Here is a 16,889-nt window from a genome sequence, read left to right as displayed (position 1 = left end):
AGGATGACAAAGAGGAAGAAGACAAAGATGAAGACTAAGAGGACACGTCAGAGAAGTTTTATTTAAGAAGAGATACAAGAATAATAGAAATAAGTATTTAGGAGTACATAGAAGAAGGTTACGAATAGGAATAAGAATTAAAAAATATATAGAAGAAGAAGAATAGGAATAGGAATAAGAATTTAAAAATATGTATAAGAAGAAGACAAGAAGAATAGTAGTAGGAATAGGGTTAGGAATAGGAATAAGTATTTAAAAATACATAGAAGTAGCAACGAAGAAGAAGAGTAATAAGAAAGAGTAGCAAGAAGAAGCAGAATAACATTAAGATGGATAAGAATAGAAAAAAGTAGTGAAAAATTGAATGAATAAATAAAACTTACAAATAATTTCGTTTTATTTCATACTGTTTATTCATATTACAATCTATGGTATAAAAACATGAATATACCATATGCTGGAATCACAATACATTCTAATGTCCCAACACTGCTCCCACTACTGAAGAATTTGCCTGTTTTCTAATCATGTTTGTAAGGCACAGGAGCAGAGTGCCCAGGTGTCATTTGGTGTCTCTCAGCGGTGCCGATGTGTTTGCACAGGCAGTGGCCCTGAGTGCCCTGGCAGCAGGGAGTGCTCAGCCCCAGCCCCAGGGAGAGTTGGCGGCTGGGCCGGCAGGGCAGGGCTGTGGCTGCTCTCTGCAGGCCAACTGAAGGCGCACGCTGAGCCCGGCTGGGAGAGAGCTGTGCTGGGACAGAGCCCTTTGCAGCAGGGCTGTGCAGCCGCCCCAGCGCAGCCAGCACAGCCCCGCTGGGACGCTGCCCGTGGCCCGGCAGCCGCACTGGGGCTGTTCCTCAGCAGCCCTGCCTGCCTGCAGCAGCCTTGTGCCAGCCGGGAGGGCTTCCCCCGCTGCAGCCCCAGCCCAGCCAGCAGCAGCAGCTCTCTGCTGCTCCGCACACATCCCTGCGGCAGCAGCTGCACGGGGCTGTGCAGCCCAAGAGCCCAGAGCAGCGCAGCCAGCCCTGCAGCAGCAGCTCTGGGGCTCTGCTGCTCCTGCTGGGCAGCCCCACAGGGCTCAGGCCTCAGCAGCCCTGCCTGGAGCCGCTCTGGCCACCTCCAGCCTCGCGCCTGCTCCTGGCCTGCTCCAGGCCAGGGCTTTTCTCCAGCATGTGGTTTTCTTTCTCCTGGGATAACTCTGACCGAATCCCAGCATCCCTGAGGCTGGAAAAGCCCTCCCAGCCCATGGAGTCCCAGCTGTGCCCCATGCCCACCTTCTCCCCAGCCCAGAGCACTCAGTGCCACCTCCAGGCCTTCCTTGGCCACCTGTAGGGATGGGCACTCCAAATGCCCTTGGGCAGCCCCTGCCAAGCCTGAGTCCCCTGCTGCTACCCTATCGGGCTGATGCCCAGCACGGGTGCTGGGGCCAGGATAGCTCAGCGTGAGCTCAGGCAACCTAGGCAAGCTATAGTGATTTTAACTCTTAGTGATTACCATCTCTTAGTGATTTCCAGCTCTTTAGTTTGCTAGGTGCTGCAGCAGCAGACGCAGGGAGAGAGAGGAGAAGGCCATGTGGGGTTCCGCAGGGTTCTTTGTTCTTCGGGTGTTCTGCGAAGGTTCCCAGTGACAGCTCTTCTGCCAAACCAGGCAGAATCAGGGGTTTTTATACCCTACAGGGGTTTTGAAAACTGTCCAATAGTAAGGGTCAGGGGAAAGTGACCTATGGGCGTACAAAGAGATAAGCAGGGTCCGAAGGAGGAAGAGAGGGTCTGCTTGGGTCCAGTCATGCTGACTTGGCATTTCCTAGCTCAGGCCTCTGACCGCCAAGGCCTCGCAGGCCTAAGGTCTGCTACACCTTGCCATCAGGAAATTGCTGCTGGTGTCCAGCCTGAGCTTCCCCTGGCACAGCTTCAGGCCATTTCCCATTGTCCTGTCCCAGTTACATGGGAGAAGTGCCCAGGTCCCCTCGGCTGCCCCCTCCTCTCAAGGGGTACAAAAGGATTTTTCCTTTCTTAGGCCCTCTCCTCCTCCTCTCTGCTTTCCAAAACCAGTTCAGAATCCTGAAGAATGACAAATCCCACATGAGCATTTGGATCTGGGTGTTCACCCATTTCTACTGTCCACAGGGACAGCCAAGTGTCCCCCTCCTCCTTTGCCCAAAATCCAACAGCACAGAGTCCCTAGGCCAGCGTTCCTCTCGCTGGGAGCAGCAGGAGGGAAATCTGAGCACTTGTGCAGCCCTGAGAGAGGGGAAGGCAGCAATTCTCCTTCCTTTCTCTCTTTTCCACACCAAAGGAGACTCCTGCAATGGGAAATGGAATTGTTGATGGTGGAGCTGCCCTGCAGGGCTCCAGCCCAGAGGAGAGGCCTGGGCCACATCAGGTGTGCTCCCAGCTGCAGCTTGGCACTTCAAAGCTGTGCCAAGAGGGGAACACTGGAGAGAAAAGAGATGATCCAGAGCCACACTGCATCTGTCTCCTCTCACTCACCGCTCCCAGAGGAGGTTCTGGATAAACAATGCAGGGCAAGCCAAGGAGATCAGGAGGAACTCTGATTTGACTGCTTGTGTGCTGCCATGCAGTCTGGGAAAGGAGAGGTGCTTTTGTGCGCGGCTGAAGCGTGTGAGTCCTCCGGGAGCTCCACAGCCATTGGGAAGCCTTGGAGCCAGCTGCTGGTTTTTATCCTGATGGAGCTCAGGTTTGCTTCAATGGTTCCACAATAAAGAAGAGCACAGGAAACAAAATGAAAACTTGTAAAAGACAAGAGCAAGAAGTGACAGAACTGTGCACATTTTTTAAAGCATAGCTCTCCTTTTGACAGAAGAGATGTTGCTAACGACCTGTTTGTGATTTTTGACCTACATGGATTTTGCATGATACAACTGTAGTATTTATTATGACTTTTAATCCCAGTATACAAAGGAGTGGTGCAATCCAAAGTGGCTTTCAATCCTATGGAGACTGAGACCCTTGTTCGTTTATTGCAAATAGGCTAAAGCTTGTGGGTTTATTGTCACATCTCACACAAGTGGGCCCAGGGGTGACATTGTCGCAACCCAGCCCAGCTCTTCAGGCCGCTGTCTGGGTGCATTTGGCAGGGCACGGACACAATTTCAGCGCCGTCTGTCTTTGTGTTCCGTGTTGGTGTGGCCCGTGCAGGCGGAGCGGTGCTGGTGGGAGCCGCGCTCCCCTCAGAGCCCCTGAGGGCGGCAGCAATGGCGGCGCCGCTCCCTCAGCGCCCGGCCCCGGCCCCGGTGGGCGGGGAGCCCTCGGCAGCGCCCTGCGGGCAGCAGGGAGGGAGCCCCGGCCCGGCCTCTGTGCCCGTGGCTCCGCAGAGGCCAGACCAGAGCTGCAGGAGCGGCTGCCTCAGGCAGCGGCCCCGGCCAGGGGCAGCAGCCGGGCCCCGGCCTTGTGGCAGCGCAGGAGGCTCTCGTGGCGCCGCTTCTGCAGCCCGGCCAGGTGCCCGTGCACGGCCCCGTCCTTGCCTGCTGCCCCTGCCCCGCTCGGCTTCCCGTGCCCGCCAAAGGGGCCCGGGCCGCGCTCGGTGCCCCCGGCTGTCAGTGCTGAAGGCAGGGAGCAGCCCCGGTGCCCGGCACAGCCCTGAGGGACACCCCTGGTGCCCGGGCTCCCGCCGCTCCTGCAGCCGCTGCCCACGAGTCCCCGGCCCGTCCCTGCGGCCAATTCCTGCTGCCCTGGGCAGCGCAGCCGGCAAAGGCAGGGCTCTGCACTGTGGGGCTGGGGCTGGCGTGTGGCAGCGTGGCCAAAGCCTCTTGGGGCTCTGGGCACAGCAGGGCCACAAGGCCACAAGTGCGGGGGCTGCTCCCAGCCACTCGCTGTCTGCTGCACTGATGCTGGGCTGCCGGGGGTGGCCCTTTGTGACACAGGCAGACGGTGTCGGGGCCCTTTGTGATGTGGGACGTGATGCTGGCCAGAGAGCCTTGTGACATCAGGGAGCCCCAGGCTGGCTGAGGGTGTCTAAGGGGCGCAGAGCCCTGGGCTGCCCAGTGCCAGGAGAGCCGCTCTCTGTGCAGGAAGCAGCTCCCTGGCTCTGTCTGCGCTGGACGCCAACAGCGATCGCGGCCGACAGTGACAGACAAGGAGAGAGACGAGCACAAAGGCAACTCCAACTCCCAGTTCCCAGCCCCTTGCCCAGCTGGCAAGAGTTCCCCAGCCGCCAGTGGTCAGGGGCAGTGTCAGGTCAGTCCTGCCACTGTCACAGACTGAGGAGGAGGAGAGGCCCTTTATCAACATGGACCGTGAGGATTCCCAGTGGGAAGATGTGCAAGAGAGGCAGCAGAAAGAAATGCCGAGAGTCCAAGTAATGTCCCAGCGTGGAGCCAGGAGCAACCAAGAGCTTCACCAACACCAGGTAGGTGTGAGAATTTGGGAAGTTTCCAGGTCCAGAGGTGGGAAACAGCAGGAGCTCTAGGAACAGAAGGAAAGTGTCATAGTGTGGGAGCTGTAGAAGTGGGGAGAGGAGAGGGAGATGTAGCAAGAGGTGTGCGAGTGGGAAGAATGTGTGAGGAGCCAAGAGATATCCCAATGGGAAATAAATGTGAGTGGTCAGCAGGAGTTGGGATGGGAAGAAGATGAGAGATCCCACAAGGCATCCCTGTAAAAATATGGGAGAGTTCCAGAGAATTCCCAGTGGGATGATGGCCAAGAGCTTTCCCAGAGGGAAAGTGAGAGGTACCAAGAGCGCTCAGCAAGGGGACAAGATGTGCACTGCCACATGTCCCAATGGGAAGACAGGAGAGAACTGGGATTGTCCCAGGTGAGAGACAGCAGCAGTGCCAAGGAGCTGTGCCAAGGAGCAGAGGCTGCAGGCCAAGAGCTGCCCTGCTGGGACAATGGCAGTGAGCCAAAGCTGTCCCAATGGGAGGAAGATGGGAGCAGGCAGGAGCTGTCCCAATGGAGAAATGGCATCAGCTGTGAGCTGTGGGCCAGAGCCTTGGCAGCAGTGAGTGCCCAGGAGCCTGAGCCTTGTCCCCCAGGGGGCCCAGCCCTGCCAGCCCCGTGGGCACAGAGGTGGCAGCAGAGGCAGTGCCTGCCCTAACCAGCGCCTCTCCTTCCCTACAGAGTCCCCCGCAGGCCCAGCCGGCAGCTGCTGCCCCAGCGGGAGCTGCTGAGGAGGAGGAGACCCCCGAGCCTCTGGCTCCTGGGGCAGAAGAGGCAGCAGAGCCTCCTGCCCCCAGGGAGGAGCTCTCAGCAGCAGGGACACAGAGCCCAGTCCCTGCCCCTCTCAGCCCCCCAGGCTGCAGCCAGGCTCTGCTGGACCTCGTGTGGATCATCAGCTACGTGATCCTGAGCCAGGCACTGCTGAAGATCCAGGGATCCGGGCAGAAGCAGCATGAGCAGAGGCAGCTGGGAGAAAGCCAGGATACAGCAGTGGCAGCAAGAGGCCCAGCAGAGAGAGAAGAGAGCCCCGTGCCTGCCCCCCAGAGCCCCCCCAGCACCGGGTCTGCCCTGCTGGGAATCCCGGCCCCCAGGGAGCAGCCGGGCTGGGCAGTGCCAGAGTCAGAGCTGGCACAGGAAGGCAGCCAGGAGAGCTCAGCCTGGGACAGTGACTGGGACTCCTACAGCGAGGAAGAGGAAGAGGAAGTGGAGTCAGACCTGTCACAATGGGCAGACTCTTCTCTGGAAGAGGTGTCCCAGCTGGAGGATGATGTGAGCCTCACTTCTTGGGAGAAGGTTGTGGCCCCAGTGAAGGAGGAGGAGAGCCAGCCTTGTCCCCCAGAGTTACCCAACTCTGCCAGCCCCGTGGGCACAGAGTTGGCAGCAGAGGCAGTGCCTGCCCTGCCCAGCACCTCTCCTGCCCCAGGCCGTGCCACGATGGCCAAGCTGGCAGCTGCTGAGGAGGAGGAGTACTCAGAGCTGGCACTGTCACCGCTGTCTCAGGATGGCAGCCATGAAACCTCAGTTTGGGACAGTGACAGTGAGGAGTACTGTGAGGTGGAGGAGCCTGACTGTGAAACACAGTCCCTGCTGTCCCAATGGGCAGACACTTCACTCGAAGACGTCTCCCACCTGGAGGACAGCAGGAGCTCCAGTTGTTGCCAGAAGTGTGAGGGCCCAGTGAAGGGGGAGGACAGCCAGCCTTGTCCCCCAGCGGGGCCCAGCTCTGCCAGCCCCGTGGGCACAGAGCTGGCAGCAGAGGCATTGCCTGCCCTGCCCAGCACCTCTCCTGCCCTAGGCCGTGCCACCATGGCCGAGCTGCAAGCTGAGGCTCGCTCTGGAGCTGGTGGGCGGGTGGTGACATGGCTGGACCTGCCCAGGAAACGTCCCTCCCGCTTCAGGCGGGCGCTGCGGGCGCTGCGGGGGCTGTTCTGCTGTCCCTGCCTGAGGCCACGACCAGAGGACTAAGGCAGACTGAGATGCGATGAAGAAGGTGAAGACAAAGAAGGCGAAGCAGACGCTCCTGGCAGAGATTCTCGGCATCGACCGCTCCAAGACGACGACAGAGTAGACAAAGACAAAGAAGATGAAGAGAAAGACACAGAAGAAAACAAAGAAGACGAAGACCACATGGCAGATGAAGAAGAAGAAGACAGTGAAGAAGACAAAGACAAAGGAGACAAAGAAGATGAAGAAGAAGATGACAAAGTAGAAGAAGACAAAGATGAAGGCTAAGAAGACAAGTCAGAGAAGTCTTATTTAAGAAGAGATAGAAGAAGAATAGAAATAAGTATTTAGGAGTACATAGAAGAAGAAGATGATTTGGAATAGGAATAAGAATTTGAAAATATGTAGAAAAAGAAGAAGAATAGGAATAGGATTAAGAATTTAAAATATGTAGAAGGCGAAGAAAAAGAATAGTCATAGGAATAGGATTAGGTATAGGAATAAGTATTTAAAAATACATAGAAATAGCAACGAAGAAGAAGAATAAGAAAGAGTAGTAAGAAGAAATAGTATAACATTAAGAAGGATAAGAATAGAAAAATGTCAAGAAAATTGGAATAATAAATAAAATTTACAAATCATTTCATTTCATTTCATACTGTTTATTCATATTACAGTCTATGCTATACAAACATGAATATACCATATGCTGGAATCACAATACATTCTAATTTCCCAACACTGCTCCCACCACTGAAGAATTTGCCTGTTTTCTAATCATGTTTGTAAGGCACAGGAGCAGAGTGCCCAGGTGTCATTTGGTGTCTCTCAGCGGTGCCGATGTGTTTGCACAGGCAGCGGCCCTGAGTGCCCTGGCAGCAGGGAGTGCTCAGCCCCAGCCCCAGGGAGAGTTGGCGGCTGGGCCGGCAGGGCAGGGCTGTGGCTGCTCTCTGCAGGCCAACTGAAGGCGCACGCTGAGCCCGGCTGGGAGAGAGCTGTGCTGGGACAGAGCCCTTTGCAGCAGGGCTCTGCAGATCCCAGGGGAGCCTTAAAAACTAATTTGTATCCAGCATTGGATATTTCCTGGTGGTGGTCAGGGTGGCCAGGGTTCTTCCAGGCAGCTCCTTGCACTAAACAAGGCCAAGGTGTGGTTGCAATGTTTGGAGATGGCACACAGATGGACAGCCAGCTTTTGAAGCTCAGTCACTCAGGCAGCACTTGAGGGATGCAGAGTTCAGCAGCATTCCCCACTGCTGGATTTAGGCTCCTAAAGCTCTGACTAAATCCAAGAGCCACCTTGTGTTTTCCTGAGATGCCAGCAACACAACTGCAAGGGCACACACAAACTGGTTTTTCTCATCAGCAGGGCTGAGTTCCAGTGTAGCATCGAAAACTTTCACAGCTTTTGTGCTGGTTCTTGGCTTCTTTTTTCTTCTGTCAGGTCAGGATTGAAGGCACTTGAGATTGTAGTTCATGCTCAGACTCAAATGTTTCTTTTTTCTTGTCTATATAGCCGTCTCACAAACTGTGAGTTCTGCAGTATTCTACTAACAAGGTCCAAAAGTGGCTGTCTCTCTCTCCAAGGTCTTTTAAGGCTCAACTGTCCGATTAAGAAATGACACCTAAATGATTTTCACTTTCAACCCAATAACTAATCACACCAAGGCTGCAATGTACACTTTTCTCTCCAATTCCACAATTCCACCCAAACCCAGGCAGAAGAAGGTGAAGAAGAAGGAGCAGCTTCCACACTAAAACCTCTTGTATTTCATTATCTCTTACACACTTCTATTCAAACTGCACACCCACAATCCCACTTCTGGCATTCCATTTGGGAAGCCTTCTCCAGGGCCTCAGGTCAGTGCAGTGCTCTCCTGGGGATCAGGGCCTGGCAGCACAGAGAGTCTGGAATTCTCAGCAGCCAGGGTTCCAACAGCTCTGGATCCTTTCCAGGTCTGGATGCTGCTGGAGCACCTCCACTCTCAGGTTCAGCATCCAGCCTGTGAGCCCTGCTGATCCACGGGATAATGCACGCCATTGCAGAGCTTGGGTATTCCCCATGGATGGCTGCAAACACCCGTTGGATTTTCCTGCCACCATCAGATCCCCCCTCAAGCTTCTTTAGAAATCCTCATTCTAGGAATCAGGGAATCCTATTAAAGCCTGGATCAAGCTGGGGGTGAGGGGAAATTTGAGGTTTGGCCTCCTGTAGACAGAGGGGTCCCCTGAGATTTTGGAGCTGCAGCTGCCCCAGGATAGGAGCGGGAGAGGGAGGACAAGGCAAAGGGCTTTGCAGGGCTCCTCGGGGAGCTGGAAGAGATTCCTGCACATGCCATGAATGGGATGGAGAGCAGATTCAAACCAGATGATTGTCGCTGTAGCTGAGCAGGAGCTCCCTTCTGCTCAAGATGTTGCTCAGATGTGAGACTGGGTGGCCTTCACCTCCCCACAAGTGATTCAGGCAAGCACCTGCCCCATCAGCCAGCTCAAATATTCACATCATTTTTGAAAGGATTATTAAATTATTAAATACAATTCTATTCCTCCATTATTCTTCCTTCCCTTGACCTTTTTTCCCCCTTGGCTGCGGCATGGCTTTGAATCCATCCTGGAAATTTGGAATCATTTGCATGGTGACCGTGCAAATACCAGGCACACATCCTGCTTTGGAACAAGGCTTTTCTTCTCTGCTGCAGTCTGGTTGTGAAATTCTGACCTTTGTTGCATTTGAGGTTGCAACTGAACTCACTGGGCAGAGAAAGAGGCTGGAAAAATCCTTTTCATTCACAAAGCACAGCAGCAGGAGCAGCAACCACAAAAGGCAGGATAGCAACACATCCCATGGGAAGCTTTTCCAAAGGTGCTGGAGCCAAGGCATGGATGCAGTCAAAGCTTTAGGTAGGAGCAGGAAGCCAGGCAGGATGGCTACAGCCACTGCAAGAAGTCCTGCCAGGCTTCCCAGGCAGCCTTGGGAAAGCAATTCCCTTTCTTTTTGCCTCCATTCCCTCGGGAAAATGTGCCTGGCTGCTTCCTTCTTTCCAATCCTGTCATTTATTCCTCATCCTGGAGATGCTGGGATCTCAGCAGGTGGCACCTGAGGGCTCTGGCTCCTGCTGTTGTCCAAGCAAAGGAGATTGAAGAAAAGCTGGAGCAGGACATGAACCCTGAAAAATGAACCTGGGAAAAGTCAGGAGAAATTAATTTGTGCTGTAAAATGTTCCAGTTCTTTCCATGGAATGATGGAATGCTTTGGCTTGGCAGTGAGTTGAAAATCACCCAGTTCCACCCCCTCCATGGGCAGATGTTGCCATGATATTTTATGAAGAATCGTTTCCTAGGATTTTTCCCATCCTGAGGAGCTGAGAGCCTCCGGAAAGAAATGGAAACAATAACTATCTGCTGCTGTGGAGTGCAACGGCTGCATCTTCCATTGGTCCATGTGGATTGTTTTCTATTAGTGACCAATCCCAGCCCCCTGTGCCAAGGCTCTGAGCAGTCACAGGATTTTCTTATGCATTCTATTTCTATTCTTGTCCTTTGTAGCCTTCTGATCTGTCTTCTCTCTCTGCTCTTTTAGTATAGATTTAATGTAGTATTTTAGTATAATATATAACATAATGAATCACCCTTCTGAGCAAAATGGAGTCAAGCCTCATGTTCTCACACTTGGAGCAATCACCACAAGAGTTTTCTATCCCAATAAGACAAAAGACCTCATTTATTTAATTGCAAATACACTAAAGCTTGTGGGTTTGGTGTCATATCTGGCACAACAGGGCCCAGGGGTGACACTGGCGCAGCCCAGGCCGTGCTCGGTGCCCCCGGCTGTCAGTGCTGAAGGCAGGGAGCAGCCCCGGTGCCCGGCACAGCCCTGAGGGACACCCCTGGTGCCCGGGCTCCCGCCGCTCCTGCAGCCGCTGCCCACGAGTCCCCGGCCCGTCCCCGCGGCCAATTCCTGCTGCCCTGGGCAGCGCAGCCGGCAAAGGCAGGGCTCTGCACTGTGGGGCTGGGGCTGGCGTGTGGCAGCGTGGCCAAAGCCTCTTGGGGCTCTGGGCACAGCAGGGGCCACAAGGCCACAAGTGCGGGGGCTGCTCCCAGCCACTCACTGTCTGCTGCACTGATGCTGGGCTGCCGGGGGTGGCCCTTTGTGACACAGGCAGACGGTGTCGGGGCCCTTTGTGATGTGGGACGTGATGCTGGCCAGAGAGCCTTGTGACATCAGGGAGCCCCAAGCTGGCTGAGGGTGTCTAAGGGGCGCAGAGCCCTGGGCTGCCCAGTGCCAGGAGAGCCGCTCTCTGTGCAGGAAGCAGCTCCCTGGCTCTGTCTGCGCTGGACGCCAACAACGTTTGAGGCTGACAGTGACAGACAAGGATAGTGACAAAGACAAAGGCAACTCCAACTCCCAGTTCCCAGCCCCTTGCCCAGCTGGCAAGAGTCCCCCAGCAGGCAGTGGTCGGGGGCAGTGTCAGGTCAGTCCTGCCACTGTCAAAGACTGAGGAGGAGGAGAGGCCCTTTATGAACATGGAGTGTGAGCTTTCCCCGTGGGAAGTTGTGGAAAAGACGCACCAAAAAGAAATGCCGAGAGTCCAAGAAACGTCCCAGCAGACAGCCAGGAGCAGCCAAGAGCTGTACCAAGGCCAGGTACTTGTGAGAGTTCAGGAAGCTTCCCAGTGCAGAGGTGGAACACAGCAGGAGCTCTAGGAACAGAAAGAAAGCGTCACTGTGCGGGAGCTGTAGCAGTGGGGAGAGGAGAGGGAGATGTAGCAAGAGGTGTGCAAGCGGGAAGAATGTGTGAGGAGCCAAGACATATCCCAATGGGAAATAAATGTGAGTGGGCATCAGGAGTTGGGATGGGAAGAAGACAAGAGATGCCACGAGGCATCCCTGTAAAAATATGGGAGTGTCCCAGAGGATTCCCAGTGGGATAGCGCCCAAGAGATTTCGCAGAGGGAAGGTGAGATGGAGCAAGGGCGCTCAGCGTGGGGACAAGATGTGCACTGCCACATGTCCCAATGGGAAGGCAGGAGAGAACTGGGATTGTCCCAGGTGAGAGACAGCAGCAGTGCCAAGGAGCTGTGCCAAGGAGCAGAGGCTGCAGCCCAAGAGCTGCCCTGCTGGGACAATGGCAGTGAGCCAAAGCTGTCCCAATGGGAGGAAGATGGGAGCAGGCAGGAGCTGTCCCAATGGAGAAATGGCATCAGCTGTGAGCTGTGGGCCAGAGCCTTGGCAGCAGTGAGTGCCCAGGAGCCTGAGCCTTGTCCCCCAGGGGGCCCAGCCCTGCCAGCCCCGTGGGCACAGAGGTGGCAGCAGAGGCAGTGCCTGCCCTAACCAGCGCCTCTCCTTCCCTACAGAGTCCCCCGCAGGCCCAGCCGGCAGCTGCTGCCCCAGCGGGAGCTGCTGAGCAGGAGGAGACCCCCGAGCCTATGGCTCCTAGGGCAGAAGAGGCAGCAGAGCCTCCTGCCCCCAGGGAGGAGCTGCCAGCAGCAGGGACACAGAGCCCAGTCCCTGCCCCTCTCAGCCCCCCAGGCTGCAGCCAGGCTCTGCTGGACCTCGTGTGGATCATAAGCTATGTGATACTGAGCCGGGCTCTGCTGGACATTCAGAGATCCGGGCAGCAGCCACAGGAGCAGAGGCAGCTGGGAGAAAGCCAGGATCCAGCAGTTGCAGCAAGAGGACCAGCAGAGAGGGAAGAGAGCCCCGTGCCTGCCCCCCAGAGCCCCCCCAGCACCGGGTCTGCCCTGCTGGGAATCCCGGCCCCCAGGGAGCAGCCGGGCTGGGCAGTGCCAGAGTCAGAGCTGGCACAGGAAGGCAGCCAGGAGAGCTCAGCCTGGGACAGTGACTGGGATGCCTACAGCATGGAAGAGGAAGAGGAAGAGGAGTCAGAGCTGTCCCAACAGGGAAACTCTCCTCTGGAAGAGGTGTCCCAGCTGGGGGATGATGAGAGCCTGGGTTCTTGGGAGGAGCTTGTTGCCCCACTGAAGATGAAGGACAACCAGCCTTGTCCCCCAGAGGGGCCCAGCTCTGCCAGCCCCGTGGGCACAGAGGTGGCAGCAGAGGCAGTGCCTGCCCTGCCCAGCACCTCTCCTGCCCCAGGCTGTGCCACGGAGGCCCAGCCGGCAGCTGCTGCCCCAGCGGGAGCTGCTGAGGAGGAGGAGACCCCCGAGCCTCTGGCTCCTGAGGCAGAAGAGGCAGCAGAGCCTCCTGCCCCCAGGGAGGAGCTGCCAGCAGAAGGGACACAGAGCCCAGTCCCTGCCCCCCACAGCCCCTCTGGCACCTGGTCTGCCCTGCTGGGATTCCCGGCCCCCAGGGAGCAGCCGGACTGGGCAGACACAGACTCAGAGCTGGCACTGTCACCACTGTCACAGGATGGCAGCCATGAGACCTCGGTGTGGGACAGTGACAGCGAGGACCACTGTGAGGTGGAGGAGCCTGACTGTGAAACACAGTCCCTGCTGTCCCAATGGGTAAATGCTTCTCTCGAAGACGTCTCCCACCTGGAGGACAGCAGGAGCTTCAGCTGTTGGCAGAAGCGTGAGGGCCCAGTGAAGGGGGAGGAGAGCCAGCCTTGTCCCCCAGCGGGGCCCAGCTCTGCCAGCCCCGTGGGCACAGAGCTGGCAGCAGAGGCAGTGCCTGCCCTGCCCAGCACCTCTCCTGCCCTAGGCCGTGCCACCATGGCCGAGCTGCAAGCTGAGGCTCGCTCTGGAGCTGGTGGGCGGGTGGTGACATGGCTGGAGCTGCCCAGGAAACGTCCCTCCCGCTTCAGGCGGGCGCTGCGGGCGCTGCGGGGGCTGTTCTGCTGTCCCTGCCTGAGGCCACGGCCCGAGGACTAAAACAGACTAGGAAACGACGAAGAAGATGAGAGACAAAGAAGGCGAAGCAGACGCTCCTGGCAGAGACTCTCGGCATCGACCGCTCCAAGATGACGACAGAGAAGACAAAGAAGATGAAGACAAAGACACAGAAGAAAACAAAGATGAAGATGACATGGCAGATGAAGATGATGGAGACAGTGAAGAAGACAAAGACAAAGGACATGAAGATGATAAAGAAGAAGTCTACAAAGAGGAAGAAGACAAAGATGAAGACTGAGAAAACAAGTCAGAGAAGACTTATTTAAGAAGAGATAGAAGAAGAATAGAAATAAGTATTTAAGAATACATAGAAGAAGAAGAATATTAGGAATAGGAATAAGAATTTAAAAATATGTAGAAAAAGAAGAAGAATAGGAATAGGAATAAGAATTTAAAATACATGGAAGAAGAAGAAAAAGAAGACTAGTTTTAGGATTAGGATTAGGAATAGGAATAAGTATTTAAAAATACATAGAAGTAGCAACAAAGAAGAAGAGTAATAAGAAAGTGTAGTAAGAAGTAGAATAACATTTAGAAGGATAAGAATAGAAAAATGTAGAGAAAATTGAATGAATAAATAAAACTTACAAATAATTTCTTTTTATTTCATACTGTTTATTCATATTACAGTCTATGGTATAAAAACATGAATATACTATATGCTGGAATCGCAATACATTCTGAGGTCCCAACACTTTAGCAGGCCCAGGGCCTGCAAAACTTCCCTGGCGGTCAGAAGCCTGAGATGGGAAATGCCGAGTCAGGATGACTGGACCTTACAAGCCCCTCTCTTCCACCTTTGTACCCTTCTTAGCTCTCTGTAAGCCTATAGGTCCCTTTCCCTTGACCCTTGCTGTTGGACAATTTCCAAAGCCCCTGTAAGGTGTATAAAGCCCTACTTCTGCCCAGCTGGCAGAAGAGCTGGCACTGAGAATCTTCGTAGAAGACCCCAAGAAAGAATTTCTTCACAACCTCACACAGCGCTTCTCCTCTCTCTCCCTGCGTCTGCTGTGGCACCTGGCAAGCTAAGGAGCCGAAATCACAAATGAGCTGATAATCCCTGGGAGCTGACATCACCTGAGCTTGCTAAGGTTGGCTGGGAGCTGCTTGGGAGCTGGGACAGGCTGTGCCCAGCAGGACTGCGCTATCCGGACCATGGCAGCCCACAGGAACAGAGTGCCCAGGTGTCATTTGGTGTCTCTCAGCGGTGCCGATGTGTTTGCACAGGCAGCGGCCCTGAGTGCCCTGGCAGCAGGGAGTGCTCAGCCCCAGCCCCAGGGAGAGTTGGCGGCTGGGCCGGCAGGGCAGGGCTGTGGCTGCTCTCTGCAGGCCAACTGAAGGCGCACGCTGAGCCCGGCTGGGAGAGAGCTGTGCTGGGACAGAGCCCTTTGCAGCAGGGCTGTGCAGCCGCCCCAGCGCAGCCAGCACAGCCCCGCTGGGACGCTGCCCGTGGCCCGGCAGCCGCGCTGGCTCAGAAAGGCAGCGCGGCTTTGGCGTGGGCCAGGAGCAAGGGCTGCTCCTTGCCGGCCTTGCTGTGCCTGGGAAGGTGCTGCAGAGGCTCTTCTGCCCATTTGCACTTCTCCTTTGCACACACAACATCCAGCAGAAGGAGCTGGCAGCTGAGCCTGTGGCTGAAGCCTTGCCCCCTCTGCTGCCCTGTCCCTGCCCGGGGCTGCTCAGCAGAAAGCAGCTGTGCAGTCACTGCTGCAGCGCGTACAACTTCTAGAGCACACAGCGGCTGGGCTGGGCAGGGGCCTTACAGCTGATGGAGTTGCAGCTGATTATCTCCAGCTCTGTGTCTCCTCTCTCTGACAGGAGTTTCCTCTTTCTTTCTCTCTGCCTTCCTCACACTTCTTGGGCAGTCCAACTGGGGTATTGCTAAATCAGTTCCCTCTGTTGCCATCCCATGGTCTCATCTGCCTCTTCATTGGGGCAGAGCCATCTCTCCCTCATGGCATGGTGACACGTGGGCAGGGACACCTTCCACTATCCCAGGTGGCTTCAAGCTCCATCCCTGTTTTTCCATAGTCTAGGAGAACTTTCATGCCCAGAGGAGAGGCCTGGGGCACATCAGGTGTGCTCCAAAGCCATTCTGAAGCCTTGGAGTCAGCTGTTGGTGTTTTCCCTGATGTAGCTCTGTTTTGCTTCAGTGTTTCCAAAATACAGATCACAGGAAACAAATTTAAAAGTTCAAAAAGAGAAGAACAACAAGTGATAAAACCATTTTTTCTAGCATAGTTTATTGTCTGCCTCTCTGACATCCTTCATATCCCCTGGCACAGGATATAAAGCTGTTCTTGTATGAGATCTTAGTGCCGAGCTCAGCTTTATGACACGTTGTAGCTGGGCTGAATCCTATTTCCATGGTCAGACAGGCTGGTGGGAGGAGCTGTTTGTGACCTTAACCAAGGAAGATGGAGAGAGAGAGGAGGGTCCGTGGTGCTGAGGGTGTGGAGAGGGCTTGAAGGGTGGGAGGCACCATCGGGATGCTGCTGGGGATCCTCCCATGAGGGTGGAGGATCAAGGGGGACAGGGCTGCTGCAGGTCTGGCTGCCTCTTCCACCTCTTATCCTTGGCTTTAGGAGATCAGAAATCATTTGGAGCTGAAGCAGCAACTGCAGGAAGATCCTTCTGGAGGATTCCTTTTGTGCGGGCAAACAGCAGGGTCTGACACGGTAAGGGAAAATAATTCCACGGAGATGTTGCTCTCCACAGCCCTTCTCCCAGCACCAGGAGTCCTTGCAGCTGTCTTTTCCTCCAGCAGCTCTGTCCCTCACTCCAGCCTTTCCTCCTGGACCAACTCGCTCACCAAATTTCCTCTCTTCCAGCATGCTTTTCCTTGGCTTTGCAAAAAAACATCCTTAGTGTGCTCACTGGGGGGTGGAATGGGAGCGTGAATTTTTCCCAAAGGTCTGGAGGCAATTGCTTTCACCCTCTTCCCAGTTTGGAAGTTCAATTCATTCTGCATTAGAAACTTCACAGAATTTTGAGATTATTGGCAGGGTAGGGGGCTGTGGGGGGTGGAATTGCTTTTAAAACCACTTTCCTTTTCATTGCTAACTGTTGTACCATTCTGGAGCCTGGCAGAGAACGTTGTTAGAGACAGAGCAGTTGTAACTCATCTTCGCATTCACAGCCACTTCCAGCGATTATTTCTCAGGCAGTGACAAAAGGAAGGGCCAAGCCTCATACTCTGGATTGTCACCCAACAAAAAGGCTAAGAAAGTCTTTTGCAAGGAAATGAGTCCATCCCTGGTAGAGAATGAAGCATGTGCTCTGTGTTTGTACACCTAGAGCACAGCACCTGACATTTAAAAGAAAATAACCCCAAAACTCTGCAGTTCCCAGGGCTGGGCTCTGAGATTTCCTGACTTTGTACTTGGGCAATTCAAGGAGGATGAAATAGAGAGAGTTAAATTGAATTTTGTCAGTGTAATCCTGTCTCAGGATCTCTAAACACAGTTCTTCGTGTGTCACAGCTCCATGAGCATCTTGCCTGGAATATTCTCCCTCAGTGTCACCATTTAGCTCCTGTTTGCCTTTGGAAGCTGCACAATTAATTAGACCCAGGGACTGTTATTCCTTGGGAGAAGGCAGCAGCACTTGCTTCTGTGGTACCTTTAATTTATGATCTCTCTCCTGGCTAAGGACTCGTTTCTCCATTAGCACCCCCTTAAAGGTCACATTCTGGGGTGCATTT

This window comes from Passer domesticus, chromosome 2 (genome assembly GCF_036417665.1).
Source record: "Passer domesticus isolate bPasDom1 chromosome 2, bPasDom1.hap1, whole genome shotgun sequence".
In the NCBI taxonomy this organism is placed as follows: domain Eukaryota; kingdom Metazoa; phylum Chordata; class Aves; order Passeriformes; family Passeridae; genus Passer; species Passer domesticus.
Note: the sequence above shows the minus strand (reverse complement) of the source record.